This window comes from Gorilla gorilla, chromosome 6 (assembly GCF_029281585.2).
Source record: "Gorilla gorilla gorilla isolate KB3781 chromosome 6, NHGRI_mGorGor1-v2.1_pri, whole genome shotgun sequence".
NCBI lineage: Eukaryota > Metazoa > Chordata > Mammalia > Primates > Hominidae > Gorilla > Gorilla gorilla.
This window is the reverse complement of record NC_073230.2, coordinates 53203535-53222434: the sequence shown is the minus strand read 5'-3', so window position 1 is coordinate 53222434 and position 18900 is coordinate 53203535. Positions and strand designations below refer to the sequence as shown.

Sequence of the window (18900 nt, the reverse complement as noted above, 5' to 3'; positions counted from 1 at the left end):
AGATGAGTGAATGAAGGCACGAATAAAAAATAAATACTAACAATTGACTAGTTGGCACTGTTTATCTTGTCCAGGAAAGCCCAACCACTGTGAAGGTATCAGAGGTTCAGAAGCCCTTCTTCCTGTCATGACCCCAACTTTGGCCTCCTCACCTTTAAAATAGGGATAATAATCCCTGCCTTGCCAGGTGCCTTAGGGATGAGTGGTAACGTGAACATCACCTGGTTCTTGGCAGGTTACTCCAACCTCAGAAGAAACAGTAGAGGAAAGGGAGTTGCTATCATAATCTTGTGGGGCTGAGATTGTGAGAGTCACCCATGGCCTCAGAGCAGCAAGAAGGCTTACCGACCCACAGAAACCCCCAGAGACTTGCTTCTAAGACCAACACTGGGCTCTATTTTAGTAGCAGGAATCTGAAGGTACTGTTTAAATTGCTGGTGAGCAGAAGTCACAGATCCCCTGGAATTGTTCATCTAAAGCTATTTTTCACAGGAAGAGATGAGAGTCTTCCTCGAAGCTACTTGTAAGCAGTGCCACGGACAGCTTCCTGGACTTCTGAATTCCTGCAAACCCATTCATCTAGATGTATCTTGACTTGTCCTTTCATGAGACCTTCCCTGAGCAACCACTGTATGAGCTCTGGGGAGCCACAGGACTCAGCCTTGTGGGTGAGGGTAGGTTTTCCACCTGTCAGAGGCCTCTGGGGGCTCTGCCTGCTGCCACTATATGTACAGAAGGTAGGGTCCCTCCTCCTTAGCACTAATTGTTACAAGGAAAGGAAAAACCCCTGCCTCAGAGAAAGGGTTCTCCTTGAGTTTGTGTTGGAATGATACAAAAATTATGAAGGGATGACATGAATAGGGTGGGGCTCAGAGGCAATACCAAGGTGTAGAAGCCAAGATTGAGACTGGTACATGCACTAGAATGAGATGATGACAAAAGACTCTGCCCTCCTTTCTGTAAAGGTAGCACATCTCAAAAAGAAACCTTAGCATTTCACAATGCTGAAGTTGTGATCTATAGGGTACTTAAGGTGAAGTTAACTTGTGACAGGGTCTGTATGATTCCAGGGCAATAGGCACTGAACATCTATGAGGAAGCATAGATGTTCGCAATCCCATTGGCATGTCGACTATTATCTCAGAAGATTAATTTCTCTCGATCCATTTCAATAACTGTAGACTGAGCACACGCTCTGGGGCAGCCATTGTGTTGAGCATTCAGGGATGCAAGATGCATAAGACACACCCTGTTCTAATGAAAAACTCTGGATTCCAGGCTTAGCCTGAGGGCTACAACTGTGCCCACTACAGTAGCCCCAAAGCCAAGCCTCTGGCAGCTGTTGACCAGGTACATGACCTAACCCTGGCCAATCAGATAACTTGAAAATGGAGGCCAGGCACAGTGGCTCATGCCTGTAATCCCAGCACTTTGGGAGGCCAAGGCAGGCAGATCACTTAAGGTCAGGAGTTTGAGATCAGCCTGGCCAACATGGTGAAACCCTACTAAACTCTACTAAAAATCCAAAAAAATTAGCTGGGCTTGGTGCCAGGTGCCTGTAGTCCCAGCTACTTGGGAGGCCTAGGCAGGACCCGGGAGGTAGAGGTTGTGCCGAACCAAGATGCCAAGATCACAACACTGCACTCCAGGCTGAGTGACAAAATGAAACTCTGTCTCAAGAAAGAAAGAAAAGAAAGAAAGAAAGAAAGAAAGAAAGAAAGAAAGAAAGAAAGAAAGAAAGAAAGAAAGAAAGAAAGAAAGAGAGAGAAAAGGAAGGAAGGAAGGAAGGAAGGGAAAGAAAAAGAAAGAAAGAAAAAGAAAGAAAGAAAGAAGAAAGAAAGAAAGAAAGAAAGAAAGAAAGAAAGAAAGAAAGAAAGAAGAAAGAAAGAAAGAAAAAGAAAAGAGAGAGAGAAGGAAGGAAGGAAGGAAAGAAAGAAAGCAAGCTGGGAAAAAGGAGATTTTGATGTGTTGGTGGCAGTGTTGTTTTGCCTGTGGTTCAGCTTCCTGCCCTCCCTTTGCTTCTGTTTATTTCCCAATCTGCCAAATATCCTTTCAATGAATCCTTGTCTGATTGAATCAGAGTCAGTTTCTGTTCCTTGCAACTAGGGCCTCATCTCATTTAGGACCCTAACTCATACAACATATTCTCAATTAACCCTAGTTTTCCTTAAAGCTTTGGTAAGAGCCACAGTTGTTCTGGGGAAAATTGGGAAAGTATGCACACACTTCAGATGAAGTGGCAGAGGAGAGGACTGTGTCCCTTTGTCAAGGGAGCATTCATCCACAGTCTCCAGAGATGGCAGATAGACCCTAAAGAGTGGTCATATCATAGAATCTTTAGACATGGAGCAAGAAGAGGAAGCCATGGTGGGCCATGACTCCCGTGGGATACTTCTTTGTCCTGGTGAATGGTCTAATGCCTAAGTATTGGATCCAAGACCAGGTGTCTCTCTCACAGGAAACTTGTTTATGCTGGCAGGCTTGTGGCTCTTGTCTTACCTGTGTCCAGTTAATTCCTACCAAGATAGCCACTCTCCAGGAAAGCCTTGACCAGAGAAGAAGTTATAGTTGGGCAATTCATCAAAACACACAAAATAACAGAAGCAGTTTATTACTTACAAATCTAGAGAGAAAAGGGCAGGACACATCACCAGGACTGATGGGAAGAAGAGAGTCATTCAGGAAACACACACTCAACCTCTGGATGGGGAGCAAGAGAGAGGGACTTGTGGGCAGAGGCTTTGGGGTCCAGGACATTACCAAGGCAGGTTTCCCAAGGGGAGTCCTAATTGAGTTTAGAGAAAGCAAGCACCAGCTCCATGGAGTCACACTGCGACTGAGAGGTGGTCATTGTGACATATCTGCACAGTCCATACGTGGTGTGGGAGTCATCAGGGTGAGTCAGGTAGGTTGCATCCAGCTGTCCCACAGGGAGGTGGTCACCAGGAGGGGGTTACATACGGCAGAGGTCTGGATTGATCACTTTGAGAAACTGGGAGGAGGTAGAGAAATGGAAAATATGTCAAGAGTTACTTTTTGCCAAAAAGAAGTCCAACTTATATTCAAAATGAATGCCAGGGCAACATATAATTATAGGAAGTCTCTACAATAAGACGGCTGACATGACTATAGAAATATCAGACAAAATAGGCCTTAAGGTGAAATAATTGACTAGGCATGGTGGCTCATGCCTGTAATTCCAGCACTTTGGGAGGCTGAGGTGGGTGGATCACTTAAGCCCAGGAGTTCAAGACCAACCTGAGCAACATGGTGAGACCCCTCTCTACAAAAAATACAAAAATTAGCCAGGCATGGTAGCAGGCACCTGTAGACCTAGCTACTTGGAATGCTGTGTGGGAGAATCACTTGAGTCCAGGAGGCAAATGTTGCAGTGAGCCAAGATTGTGCCACTGCACTCCAGCCTGGGTGACAGAGTGAGACCCTGTCTAAAAAAAAAAGATGAAACTTTTTATGAGGAATAAAGGGTCATTTTACAATGGTGAAAGAGTGAATTCATCAGGAAGGTATAATAATTACAAAAATATATGCATTTAACAGAACCCCAAAATATGAAAAAGTAAACCCCAATGGAACTCAAGGGAAAAAATAAACAATTCAATAATAATATTTAGAGACTTCAATACCTCACTCTCAATAATGGACAGAACAACTAGACAGAAAACCAAGGATACAGGAGATTGGTGCAACTCTGTCAAGGAACTTCTTCTCAAGCACACACAGAGCAGTCTGCAGAAAACACCATGTGGTAGGCCATAAAACAACTTGGGAGCAATTGCAGAACCATCTGCTGCTTCACACCAGTGAGGTAAATAAGCAAATGAACAACAGCAACAAGACTATGGAGGCCCCAGTATGTAGAAAGGTCTACAACTTCCCTTCCACACTGCTGCTTGGAGTTTCTAAACTCAGGGAAGACTTAGGTCCTCCTATTAAGGGCTTGCAACTACTTAAATCAGATCTACCCAGAATAGTCTACCTTTTGATTAACTAATGTCAGCTGACTTTAATTACATCTGCAAAATTCCTTCACAGCAGCAGCCGGATTAGTGTTCAACTGAATAATTGGGAGAAGGTGTTACAAATGGCTGCTTCCTCTCTTACCTCCTCCAGCTTTCACAAGGCAATATCCCTTATAGTCCACCCTAATCAGAAAGATACTAGAAAGGAACTGGGGAATGTAATATAACAGGTGAATACATTACATTAATAATTCAAGATATTCCCACAAGAAAAGCCCAGGCCCAGATGGCCTCATTGTTGAATTCAACCAAACATTTAGAAAATAAATAATACCAATTCTTTACAAACTTTTCCAGGAAGTAGAAGAGGAGAAAGTAGCTCCCAGCTCATTCTATGAGGCCAATCTGTGAGACATCATAAGAAAAGACAACTGTGGGAGTTCAGTCAGGCTGGTAGGAAAAAATTTAAGATGAAGTTAAAGGACATAAATACAAACCCTCTTGGAAGGCCTGGAGGTTTGCATAAAGTGTTTGGCTGAAGGCAGCAAATCCACTTAATAGCTTAGGGCATAGATACATAGGAATGTAGAGGAGTTTATCTAAAGAGCTTGTTTACTCATGTGGTCCTAAAACTAACCTTTGATCACTCACCGGCAAGATAGCTCTCCCAGGGTGGAGGCGACCAGATTAATTATCCACAGGTGTGTTGACTCAAAGCCTTTGTCATTAAATCTGTGCTGAATAAATGCCCACAGGGCCAGCTAGTCAGGGCGTTGGCTGCTGACTCTTTACAGCATCTTCCTTGGTGACTGTGAGTGACTCAGACTCCTAGCTGCTTTCTCACTGAATATCGGTGTCCGGGTACATTATTCATCTGTCGTGCAACCTGGGATCTGCAGGACAGACCCCCCACAGACAATTATAAACTAACATTCCTCATTAATATGGACACAAAAATCCTCAACAAAATGTTAACAAACCAAATCCAGAAACATATAAAAAGGATTATATTCATCATTGGGTGGGCTTTGCTTCAGGAATTCAAAGTTGGTTTAATAATTAAAAATCAATTAATACAGAAAATAAATAGAATAAAGCAGGGGGAACCCATGATGCAGAGAAAGCATCTGACAAAATGCAACACCCACCTAAGATACAAACTTTAGACAAACTAGCAATGGAAGGGAACTTCCTCAGCTTGATCAAGGACATTTATGAAAAGTCCATCGCTACCTAGATGATGGGTTGATAGGTGCAGCAAACCACCGTGGCTCACGTATACCTATGTAACAAACCTGCACATTCTGCACATGTATCCCAGAACTTAAAGTTAAAAAAAAAAAAAATCCATCACTAATACCATGCTTACAAATCAAGGAGCAAATGTTTTCTCCCTAACATCAGGAAATGGCAACAACATCCAATCACACCACTTTTATTCAACATTGTATAGGAAGTTCTAGCCAGTGCATTAAGGCAAGAAGAAGGAATAAAAAGCACCCAAATTGAAAAAGAAAAAAGAAAAACTGTCTTTATGCACAGATAACATGGTCCCATATGTGTAAATCCTAAGTAATCCACACCCCACAAAGAAATCCCTATAAGACCTAATGAACAAGTTCAGCAAGGTTGCGTGATACAAGATTGCTATATAAAATTCAATTGCATTTTTATATACTAGCAATAAAGAATATAAATGAAGTTAAATTTCTATTCATAAAATCATCAAAAACATTAAATACTTAGGAATAAAAATGTAAAAGAAAGTATAAGACTATAAATATTTCTGAGAGAAATTAAGGAAGACCAAAATAAAAGAGGAAATGCTCTACGTTCATGGATTAAAAGGCACAATATCATTAAGATGGCAATTCTTCCCAAATTGATCTATTTATTTAACATAAACCCTATAAAACCCCAAGAGGCTTTCCTGTAGAATGAACAACTTAATTCCCCAAAACAGCAAAACAGTCTTGAAAAAAAAAAAAAAGAACAAAGAGGACTATGCTTCCCGATTTCAAAATCTACTATAAATCTAAATCATCAGTACAGTGGTACTTGTATAAGGATAAGTGTGTCAACCAATGAAACAGAACAATAGGGTCCAGATAATCTACAGAACAGAATAAAATAATGAGCCTTTATAGTTATGGTCAGCTAACATTCAACAAAGTTGTCAGAGTAATTCAGTGGAGAAAGGAATTTGCAACAAATGATACTGGAGAAATTGAATGTCCACATGCAACAAGATAAATCTAAACTCCTACTTAACGTCATACGAATAAAGTAACTCAAAATGTATCATAGACTTAAGTGTAAGAGCTAAGCCCGTAAAACTTTTGACACAAAACAGGAAAATCTTCATGACCTTGGGTTAGGCAGAGAGGACTTAGATATGTCACAAGCATGATTTATAAAAGAAAATAATGGATCGATTGGACTTCATCAAAATTCAAAACTTTTTATTTCAAAAGACACCATTAAGTAAATGAACCACAGATAATTTTGTTCAGTCTGCGGTTTATTCAAATGGTTTGATAAATTGGAGCAGTTTATCAAACCATTTGAATAAACCACAGGCTGAACAAAATTATTTGTAAATCATCTATCTTATAAAGAACTTCTATTCAAGATATTAAAAGAACCCTTAAAACTTAATAAACACAAAATAAATACTCGGGCTTCAAAACTGCTGCCGCCGCCACCGCCGCCTGGGAACCAGGGCCTGGGGTTTGTGGGGCCCTGCATGGAGCGCCGGCCCCCCGGAACTGCGGACATTGCCAACGCCCACCACGCAGCGCGCTAGCACCCGGGACGGCATGAGCGCCCCCCAGCGGGGGCCCCATCTGTGACTCTGGCAGTTTCTGCTGCAGCTGCTGAGCCAGGCAGTGGCCAGGTTATCTCCTGGACCTCCCGGGATGGTGGTGAGTTCAAGCCGGTGGATGTAGAGGGGGCCGCGCAAGAACAAGACTGACACGAATTCCAACCAGCTCAGCAGGGCCTCGCGGAGCTGTTATGACAAGAACATCATCCACAAAGGGAGCGGCCAGAAGCTCACCCACAAGTTTGCATCCCCCGCCGAGGTGGCAGGGTGCTCCACTGAGGATTGCCCACCCCAGGCCAAGGTGCCTGTCACCTCTGCCATGGCAAATGTGGCCCAGGCTGACGTACACACAGCCCTGGGGACACTGCCTCCTGACAGCCATGCACACCCAAGGGTGCAGGAATGGCAGGCCTGGACGGGGTGGCGCTCCTGATACTGCGAGGGCTCCTCCTCCGCCTTCACCATCCAAGGACATCCCCTCATCCCTGGCCTGCCTCAGTGCTCCCCAACACTGCTCCTGCAGAAGCAGCAGTGCCCCTTGGGGAGCAGGGGCACCACCGTCCAAGCCCCTGTAGGCCTGCCTGGAGGCGGAGGAGGCAGCCTGCCTCTGGCCGCTTTGAGCTCTGTTTGTGGTGGGTTGGGGATTCTTGAGAAGGAGGACCTTTCCCTAACTCTCCCATGGAAAACCCTCTTCTTCCTTCTTTGTCAACCCTCCAGTAGCCGCCTTTATGCCCGTACGGGTTTCCTATTTCAGCGGTAGGGGCAGTTTTTTGTTTTCATTTTTTGAAGGCCGCTAGAAGGAGCCTGGCCCAACCCTTTTAGAGGGGTGGTTGGGACATCTCCTCCACCTCCCCACTTTTTCCTCAAGATGAGACATGCAGGGTCTGACTTGAGAAGGACCTTTATTTCTCAGCCTTCCCTTGGGGAGATGAGGAAGCCCTGTCTCCATTTCGCGGTGCTAGTAGAAGAGCTAGTTCACTCTTATTCACGACAGATGCCTTCCCAGACCCCCGGTGGATGCCCGAAACCACGAATAGTACCAAACCCTATATACACTGTTTTTTCCTATACAATAAAGTGTGGGTACAGCATGGATATGCTAGACAAAGGGGTTATTCATGTCCTGGGCAGAACGGAGTGAGGCCGCCTGAGATTTCATCATGCTACTCAGAACAGTATTCAATATAAAACTTATAAATGGTTTATTTCTGGGATTTTCCATTCAGTATTTTCAGACCATGGTTGACCATGGGTAACTGAAACCACAGAAAGTGGAACCTTGGATATGGGGGAACTACTGTATAGAGAGGAAGGAGATTGTTGTTGGAATAAGGAATTGACTGCAATTGGGCATGAGAGATGTTTTTGAGCTGATGTAAATTTCTAAAATTAGATCGTCGCGATGGTTTCAAAGCTCTGTAAACTTACTAAGAATCATTGAATTTTACGGTTGGTAAAGTTTATGGTATGTAAATTAGACTTCAATAAAGTTGTTTTTAAAAAGCCTCTGTGACCAATTTATCAAGCAGTTTGAACATTCCTCAACTGCTTTGTTTTCCTCCAAACACAGCCTCAAACATCCTCTTCTCTTCACTGCCTTCCCCAGGTCCCCACAACATAATAGCTAAGGGAGATTCCGTGGCTGGAAGAGTCTCGGTTGGAAATTAGGACTCACTCTCTCACATTGAAAGCCTGATCTCATACAAATCAAAACCAACCCAATATCCAATTGCAGGTCTCCTTGTTCCTTCTGCACTGTCCTGAGCTCTGTCACAGGCTCCTGCTCTGGGGAAGAAGGCCTGGTTTCTCGGGCCACCTCCCTCCACCTCCTTCCCATCTTCCTCAATGGCTCCCAGGTCTGTTTTCCTCCCCAACATGTTGGGAGGAAAAGGAGCCAAGCTCTCTGCTGTTATAAGAGGGGTTGTTGCCCAAGCCACGCCAAGAGGCTTCAGATGCCACGCAGAGGAACCATAACCGGAGAACCTGCAGGAGGAGAGACCAGGACTTTACTCTCCAGGATGGGGTTGAACCACGCAGACAGAGTCATTGGGGGAACTCAACCTAAGATACTGCTTATCTCTTGGAAAACTCTGAAGGCAAGAGGCAGCTTAGAACAACCCATGATGCCTGGTGAAGAAGGGGCTAATCTGGAAAGAAACAAGAGGTATTACCTAAGAACATGGGTCTGTGAACTATGGCCCCATGGGCCAAATGCGGCCCACACCTGTTTTTGTATGACTCACAACCTAGTATTATTTTTACATTTTTAAACAGATTGATGAAAATTAAAAGAATAGTCTTTCATGACACATGAAAACAATATGAAATTCAGATTTAAGTCTCCATAAAGTTTTATTAGAACACGTTTGCCCCATTTGTTTACACTGTTTTGCAGAAAAGGTTGGCCAATCAGTTTAGAACACTGATGGCTATGGGCTGTCTGGTTACTCAGGTGTTGGGCACGTTAGGCACCGGCTCAGGCAGGCCGAGTAGCACACTGGAGGCAGGCACTGGCTCACTCCCCGGCCATGTCTACCTCCGGAGTCATGAAGTCATTTTGAAGACTTCATTACTTACACCCTGTGATATTATTCCTAATGCCTCTGGCCTCTCCAGTCATCCTAGGAAGAGTGTTATCTGTTTTCCAATATGTGGTCTTCCTGATGTCTGATCAAAATTCCCTTGGCTTTTGTAACCCATCATCTTGGCTGATTCCACAAAGCAGAGATTGCATATTAACTTATCCTGCAGGACCGCTGTTAGTCCAAGTCCAATGGGACTCATTGTGGTTCTGCTTACAGGATCCATTTGGACAGGACACTTTTTTTTTTCCGTGCAAACAAGTGTTTATCCTCATGACATATGACAGGAAACAGCTGTGCATTTTATAACAATTTGCTGTTAAGAAAATTGCGTTTTGCAACTACACCAGATGATAGTTTGACTCCTATTGTGTTGTTGGCCCTGTATGAGGTTCCTACCCTGAGGGGCCCCTGGTCTGACGGAGGAGAAGAGGCATGAACAAAAATAATTAAAACACAAGCCCAAAGATCAGCGTCCTCATGCTTAACACAGGGTGTGGCTCAGAGAGTGAGTTTTTTTTAATATAGATCAATTTGTGCAGAATTGCCCTTTAAAAATGTGTTTTCCAGTCCAAGATCATATTACACCTCTACATTTATTTCAGTACTTTTCAGTGATTTCCTGCCTATTTCTAGTGATTTTTTTGTAATTTTTCTAATAACAGTATAGAACATCTTCTAGATGTTACTTTATCCTTGAGTCATTCATATTTTTTAGTGTAAATAGATTTTTTCATGTTTACAAATGAATAAAAAATTTATTTCACAACAGGTATGTTGCTAGTATATAGAAACAGTTATTTCTGTATATTGATTTTAATTCCAGCAATATCACTAAGCACTATTATTAGTTGTCACACTTCATTTAAGACTGCTTCATATCTTCTACATACACACTCCTATCATGTATGAATACTAAAAGTTTTTTAAAATTTATTTACAGTCCTTATAACATTTATTTGCTTGCTTGTTTATTCATTTGTTTCTCTACTTATTTTTGGCTTTGCTGTTCTATACTGGCTGGGGACCTTGGAGCCAAGAGCAGCACCTCGGTCCTTTAGAAGAATTGACATGTGGGCTGGGAGGAGGTGTAGACAGAGGGATAGAAGAAGGATGGTGTGCAGCTAGGAGCTCTGGGGTCCACCTGAGGCCCCATACAGGCCCAGGGATCCCCCAAAGTAAATACAGACCAGGCTGGGCCAGTCTATGCATTAACTTTGTATGTGGATTATTTCTTCAGATCATTTTCATTTCAGTAGGAACAAGTACTTTGGCCTCATTTAATTATTGTGGTACCCAAAACATTAAACATGACGGCTTCTGAACCGGGCATCCACCATGGAAAGAGTGCAACCCCTGCTGATACTGTTGGAGCCCAGGAGCTGCCAGGGTGACCGTGGTGGGCAGAGCAACCTGGGGCCCGAAGGACCCATGGAAAGTCCAGCTCCTTGTCAGAGATGTCAGCTCATTCTTGAGTCCTACACCCACAAGGTACAACAAATCATTCCCGCTCTGTCATCCGCACAGTGGAGGTGAGGATGAGTGTCTAACAGGGCTGAAGTCCACGTCCTTGCCTCATTGCCAGGGTTAAAGCAGGAGCACAGTGTATCAGGGGTGTGGCTGGCATCCTGACTCATGGTAGGAGGCGGGGGTGCTGGGATGTGTTGGTGTCCAGGCAGGGAGGGGTGCTTGCCAAGCCCAGTGTCATCTGGGCAGGGGCCTCAGGATGCCCTCGGGAGCATCCAGGTGTCTATATGTGGCAAGCAGAGTTGGGTGGGGGAAGGTCACTAGAGGTCTCGGCCAAGACAGGGGTTGCTCCCCGGGGGAGTGGGACTCAGCATTCCTCCTCATCCGCACATCTCAGGTGCCTGATACCTGCTCGGGACATAGAAGCCAGAGTTCATAGACAAAGACAGCTTCCATTTGTCATTTGTTGCTCTTTGGGATGAGGCAGGGGACCAGGTTGGAAGGCTCCATCCTGACACCTGTAACACCCTCTGGACCAGCCAAGCATGAGCAAATCTGGAACCCACAAAGGACCCCTCACCCCACGCCCTCTCACCTGCAGACAGAGCCTCAAGACAGGGCCCCTCAGCTGCTCTCTGCCCCAGAGGCCTGTGGTCCCTCCTGCTGCTCCCTAAAACAAGTCCTAGAACAGAAATCCCACCACCCTTGGCCACGCCAAGGCCAGGTCATCCCCTTGGGTGGGTAGGACAGTCCCCGTTGTGCCCATTTTGCAGATGGGCCACTGCGGCTCCATCCTGGGGCTAGACTCCAGGCCTCTTCTCCCATGGTCAGGGGCTCTGGGGGCAGAAGCAGGGGCAGCAGGTGCTTCCGTGGGAGAGGGGGGCAATAAAAATGGTGAGAAGCAGCATCAGCTCACTGTGGAATGGGGGGTGGTGGATTAGAGCCCGTGGAGCACATCTGGCCCGTGATAATTTTTATCTAACCAGCAGTGATATTATCATTATTACTGTTGCTATTATTTTTGAAGACCCTCTGAGGGGTCTCCCAGGCCTCTCCCCACTCACCCTGGGCAGCTGCCGACCCCCTCCCAGGTAGGCCTGGAGAACAAAAACCCAGAGCTGTGAGAGGGTCCTGCTTGCCCTCCTGCAGCCACATGAAGCCCCACAGCCTATAGGAGCAGGTCTTTTCCTACAGGTTAGACCTAGAATGAACACGTTTTATTTTTTGAAAGCACAGACTATTTCCACAGTGGACATTCTGGTCTCACTGGGAAGAGTTGCAACTACTTCTCGGCTGTGAGACCACCTAGACAGTCTCAAGCTCTCCTGGATCCCAGAAATTGGTCTCTATCTGCAGATAAAAACCTAAGCAATGAGGAGGACCCTAGGCTTCTGCTACATAGCCAGAGAATGAGCCTTCACTAATTTTTCCAACAAGAAAAACAGGGTTCCAGGGTCCCCACAACAGCCAGCTCAGGCCTCCACATCTGGGTTCGAGGGAACTGCTCCGTGCCAGGTGCAGCACAGGCTCCAGGTGCCAGGATGGAATCGGCAGACGTTCTGAAGTTAGCTGAGCAGATAGATATGTACACAGCCCCCTAACAGGCTGAGCTGGCAGGTAACGTAGCATCAGGGCTCAGAGTAGGTGGGGGTGAGTATGAAGGAGGGGCACCAGGTGAAGGGGCACATCTTAGTTCATTTGTGCTACTCCAGCAAAATACCACAGACTGAGTCATTTATAATGAGCATAAATTTATTTGGCTCACAGTTCTGGGGGCTGGAAAGTCCAATACCAAGGTGTCTGCATCTGGCAAAGGCCTTCTCTCTATGTCATCCCATGGCTGAAGGTGAGAGGGTGAGAGAACTGAACTCGCTTTTATAACGCACCCACTCTCACAATCCCACTCCTGCTGTAACCTTTAATCCATTATAAAACCTGATCACCTCTCACTAGGCCCCACCTCCCAGCACTGCCATGTGAGGGATGAACACATGAGGCTTTGGGGAACACATTCAAACCATAGCAGGCAGGATGAGCAGTTGTGGCCTCGCAGGTTCCCCTCTTCAATTGCACCACAGGAAGGCTGTGAGCTGCATCCAGCTGGCTCAATCATCACTGGGCCCTTACAGCTCTCTATTCCTTTCTGCTCACAAACCACACAAGGCATCACCTGTGCTGAATGTAGTACAGCTCAGTGCAAATGTCCACACTGCTTCAGATACCAGGTAAACTAACAATTAAAAGCAACAAAAGGAAGGCGTGGAGATGGTCACACCCAGGGGACCCTCATGTCCACAGGTCTGAGTGTGTTCAGATGTCCCTCTCAGCTCAACCTTCCACCTTTCCATTCCCTACATACTTTACATCTCCTCATTTTCTCTCCCCTCCCCAGCCAGCCAGCTACTCCTGACCCTTGTGTCCCCTGCAGGTGCCAGAAATGCTGGGCCCCTATGCCATTCTCCTGGCTTCCCTTTGCCTGGCTGCCTTCCTTCTGCCATCTTCCATCTCCCTCTGCCTGCCCCAGGGAACATATACACCCCAACCACACCCTCCCCTGAGCCTCAAGCCCTGAGAACTGCCCTGATGAACCATTAAGACCCCACATGCTTGTGGGACACTTGCTGCTTGATGGATACAGGACAGTATCACAGGAGGGGACACCCCCTTTTCACCATGTGTCAGCCATGCAAGCCTGCCATGTGTCCCTGCCCTACCCTGGACCTCAGTTTCTGCAGTTGCAGAAGACAGTTCAGCAGGCCGAGTGCAGAGATCCCTTGTTGTGCTAAAATCCATGGATTATATTTCACAGAGACAGGCTTGAGCTGTGGGTCAGGAGCCCTGCATCACCTCTGGGCTCGTGCTGAAGGATCAGGGCCTCAGGACCAGGCTTCCTTGTGTGTTAGCTGAGGTACTGGCTCATGATATACTTTGTGCACAGACATCTCAGATATTCCTTAAGTGGGTGTCACTAACATTTCATCACTAAGAAAGACTGGAAAAATGTAAACTGGGTCACTTGATTTTAAACTAAGTGGTATGGTGGTTTAAGGATCCCCCCATCCTCACACACACACAAACAGCTTTTTCAAGCTACTGAGTGCTACTAAAATCATGACTCAGGGTTTGAGAAACATGACTGTTTGAATTATAATCAATTTATGCTTCAAAATACAATCCTTGCAGTGTATTTGTTTTGTACACAATTTCATCAGTGAAAACAAATGTAGGCACACATTTTTGTAAAGGAGCAGTATTTGTTGAAAAACAGGAGTCAGAAAACTTGAATGGAGAAAAATAGCCAGTCAGGTCCATTATTTTCTGACTGGACAGATCAGCAGCCCCTGCGAAGTGCATGGCCAGTGGTTGGCCAGAGTTCTTACCTGGCTCCCTTCTGCCCAGCTGGGTGTCCATTCACATCCTGGGCTGAGTCTTTTCCTGCGACCTCATGGAGCTGTGTGAAGCTGGCCGCTCAGTGCTTAAGTCCTGCAGAAAGATATGCAATGGGATGAGTTACACAGGAGAGAAGCTTGGAGGAGTGTGGCCCTGCCTAAGGAAAGGAAGGAGAGAGGGAGGGAGGGAGGGAGTAAGAAAGGGAGGGATGGAAGAGTTTCCTGGACCATGTGGGTAACTATAAAAGACTCTTCCATTAAGTACCGTTCATTCAAAAAGTGGATGGCGATTTCTCAAAAAATTGAAAATAGAACTAACATATGATCTAGCAATTCCACTACTAGGTATATATCCAAAGGAAATAAAATCAGTCTGTTAAAGAGATATCTGCACTCCAATGTTCATTGCAACATTAGCCATGTTCACAATAGCCAAGATGTGGATTCGACTTAAGGTCCATTAAAGAATGGATAAAGAAAATCTGGTGTATATATACACAATGGAATGCTCCTCAGCCTTAAAGGAGAAGGAAATCTGGCTGGACACAGCAGCTCACACCTGTAATCTCAGCACTTTGGGAGGCCGAGGGCAGGAGGACACTTGAAGCCAAGAGTTCAATACCAGCCTGGGCAACATAGCAAGACCCCATCTGTAAGAAAAAAATTAAAAATTAATGGGCATGGTGACATGTGCCTGTGATCCCAGCAGGAAGGACTTGAGCCCAGGAGTTCTCTTGAGGATTGCTTGAGCTCAGAAGTTCAAGGCTGCAGTAAGCTATGATCAGAGCACTGCACTCCAGCCTGGGTGACAGAGTGAAACCCTGTCTCAAAATTAAAAAAAAAAAAAGAAAGAAAAGAAAAGAAGGAAATTCTGCCATTTGCAACAACATGGATGAAGTTGGAGGACATTGTGCCAAGTAAAATAAACCAGGCACAGAAAGACATATATATGTGTCAAAACATCGCATGTATACCTTAAATATACACAATTTTTATTCAACAATTTACCTCAATAAAGCTGAGGGTGAGGGAAGAGGAGCTGCAAACTTTCTAAATCCAGTTGTAACCATATGACATATGACATACTGGGCTGGGATGGTTCATCTCTGAAATCTTCTCACATTGAGAAAATGGTGGTTTATTCTTTACATCCTCATAGACCCAGTTCTGAATACCACATGGATCTGGATTCTAATTTTTTTGGTATTCTAGTGATTTCTGGACCAAAGAAATATGAGCTGAGCACCTCTCTTTTAAAGTTATGCTTTTGGGGGAGAAGCCAAGATGGCCGAATAGGAACGGCTCCAGTCTACAGCTCCCAGCGTGAGCGACGCAGAAGACGGGTGATTTCTGCATTTCCATCTGAGGTACCGGGTTCATCTCACTAGGGAGTGCCAGACAGTGGGCGCAGGTCAATGGGTGCATGCACCGTGCGCGAGCTGAAGCAGGGCGAGGCATTGCCTCACTTAGGAAGCTCAAGGGGTCAGGGAGTTCCCTTTCCTAGTCAAAGAAAGTGGTGACAGACAGCACCTGGAAAATCGGGTCACTCCCACACGAATACTGCGCTTTTCCGACGGGCTTAAAAAACAGCACACCAGGAGATTATGTCCCACACCTGGCTCGGAGGGTCCTACCCCCAGGGAGTCTCGCTGATTGCTAGCACAGCAGTCTGAGATCAAACTGCAAGGCGGCAGCAAGGCTGGGGGAGGGGCGCCCGCCATTGCCCAGGATTGCTTAGGTAAACAAAGCAGCCAGGAAGCTCGAACTGGGTGGAGCCCACCACAGCTCAAGGAGGCCTGCCTGCCTCTGTAGGCTCCACCTCTGGGGGCAGGGCACAGACAAACAAAAAGACAGCAGTAACCTCTGCAGACTTAAATGTCCCTGTCTGACAGCTTTGAAGACAGCAGTGGTTCTCCCAGCACGCAGCTGGAGATCTGAGAACGGGCAGACTGCCTCCTCAAGTGGGTCCCTGACCCCTGACCCCCGAGCAGCCTAACGGGGAGGCACCCCCAGCAGGGGCAGAGTGACACCTCACACGGCCGGGTACTCCAACAGACCTGCAGCTGAGGGTCCTGTCTGTTAGAAGGAAAACTAACAAACAGAAAGGACATCCACACCAAAAACCCATCCGTACATCACCATCATCAAAGACCAAAAGTAGATAAAACCACAAAGATGGGGAAAAAGCAGAGCAGAAAAACTGGAAACTCTAAAAAGCAGAGCGCCTCTCCTCCTCCAAAGGAACGCAGTTCCTCACCAGCAACGGAACAAAGCTGGACGGAGAATGACTTTGACGAGCTGAGAGAAGAAGGCTTCAGACCACCAAATTACTCTGAGCTACGGGAGGACATTCAAACCAAAGGCAAAGAAGTTGAAAACTTTGAAAAAAATTTAGAAGAATGTATAACTAGAATAACCAATATAGAGAAGTGCTTAAAGGAGCTGATGGAGCTGAAAACCAAGGCTCCAGAACTATGTGAAGAATGCAGAAGCCTCAGAAGCCAATGCGATCAACTGGAAGAAAGGGTATCAGTGATGGAACATGAAATGAATGAAATGAAGCAAGAAGGGAAGTTTAGAGAAAAAAGAATAAAAAGAAACGAGCAAAGCCTCCAAGAAATATGGGATTATGTGAAAAGACCAAATCTACGTCTGACTGGTGTACCTGAAAGTGACAGGGAGAATGGAACCAAGTTGGAAAACACTCTGCAGGATATTATCCAGGAGAACTTCCCCAATCTAGCAAGGCAGGCCAACACTCAGATTCAGGAAATACAGAGAATGCCACAAAGATACTCCTCGAGAAGAGCAACACCAAGACACATAATGGTCAGACTCACCAAAGTTGAAATGAGGGAAAAAATATTAAGGGCAGCAAGAGAGAAAGGTCGGGTTACCCTCAAAGGGAAGCCCATCAGACTAACAGCAGATCTCTCGGCAGAAACTCTACAAGCCAGAAGAGAGTGGGGGCCAGTATTCAACATTCTTAAAGAAAAGAATTTTCAACCCAGAATTTCATATCCAGCCAAACTAACCTTCATAAGTGAAGGAGAAATAAAATACTTTACAGACAAGCAAATGCTGAGAGATTTTGTCACCACCAGGCCTGCCCTAAAAGAGCTCCTGAAGGATGCGCTAAACATGGAAAGGAACAACCGGTACCAGCCGCTGCAAAATCATGCCAAAATGTAAAGACCATCGAGACTAGGAAGAAACTGCATCAACTAACAAGCAAAATAACGAGCTAACATCATAATGACAGGATCAAATTCACACATAACAATATTTAACTTTAAATGTAAATGAGCTAAATGCTCCAATTAAAAGACACAGACTGGCAAATTGGATAAAGAGTCAAGACTCATCAGTGTGCTGTATTCAGGACACCCATCTCACAGGCAGAGACACACATAGGCTCAAAATAAAAGAATGGAGGAAGATCTACCAAGAAAATGGAAAACAAAAAAAGGCAGGGGTTGCAATCCTAGTCTCTGATAAAACAGACTTTAAACCAACAAAGATCAAAAGAGACAAAGAAGGCCATTTCTTAATGGTAAAGGGATCAATTCAACAAGAAGAGCTAACTATCCTAAATAAATATGCACCCAATACAGGAGCACCCAGATTCATAAAGCAAGTCCTGAGTGACCTACAAAGAGGCTTAGACTCCCACACATTAATAATGTGAGACTTTACACCCCACTGTCAACATTAGACAGATCAATGAGACAGAAAGTCAACAAGGATACCCAGGAATTGATCTCAGCTCTGCACCAAGCAGACCTAATAGACATCTACAGAACTCTCCACCCCAAATCAACAGAATATACATTTTTTTCAGCACCACACCTCACCTATTCCAAAATTGACCACATACTCGGAAGTAAAGCTCTCCTCAGCAAATGTAAAAGAACAGAAATTATAACAAACTATCTCTAAGACCACAGTGCAATCAAACTAGAACTCAGGATTAAGAATCTCACTCAAAACTGCTCAACTACATGGAAACTGAACAACCTGCTCCTCAATGACTACTGGGTACATAACGAAATGAAGGCAGAAATAAAGATGTTCTTTGAAACCAACGAGAACAAAGATACAACATACCAGAATCTCTGAGACACATTCAAAGTAGTGTGTAGAGGGAAATTTATAGCACTAAATGCCCACAAGAGAAAGCAGGAAAGATCCAAAATTGACACCCTAACATCACAATTAAAAGAACTAGAAAAGCAAGAGCAAACACATTCAAAAGCTAGCAGAATGCAAGAAATAATTAAAATCAGAGCAGAACTGAAGGAAATAGAGACACAAAAAACCCTTCAAAAAATTAATGAATCCAGGAGCTGGTTTTTTGAAAGGATCAACAAAATTGATAGACCGCTAGCAAGACTAATAAAGAAAAAAAGAGAGAAGAATCAAATAGACGCAATAAAAAATGATAAAGGGGATATCACCACCGATCCCACAGAAATACAAACTACCATCAGAGAATACTACAAACACCTGTATGCAAATAAACCAGAAAATCTAGAAGAAATGGATAAATTCCTTGACACATACACTCTCCCAAGACTAAACCAGGAAGAAGTTGAATCTCTGAATATACCAATAACAGGAGCTGAAATTGTGGCAATAATCAATAGCTTACCAGTGAA

The 18900-nt window shown here is 44.9% G+C and overlaps 1 long non-coding RNA gene across 1 annotated transcript; it reads right to left on the bottom strand.

Moving 5' to 3' along the window:
• Nucleotides 1–2595: 2595 nt before the first annotated feature.
• Nucleotides 2596–6779, bottom strand: LOC129523868 (uncharacterized). The gene is made up of 3 exons (XR_008667529.1): nucleotides 6657–6779; nucleotides 4632–4873; nucleotides 2596–2992 (listed from the first exon to the last, which is right to left on the bottom strand). It is a non-coding gene; the product is annotated as an uncharacterized lncRNA (long non-coding RNA).
• Nucleotides 6780–18900: the final 12121 nt, after the last annotated feature.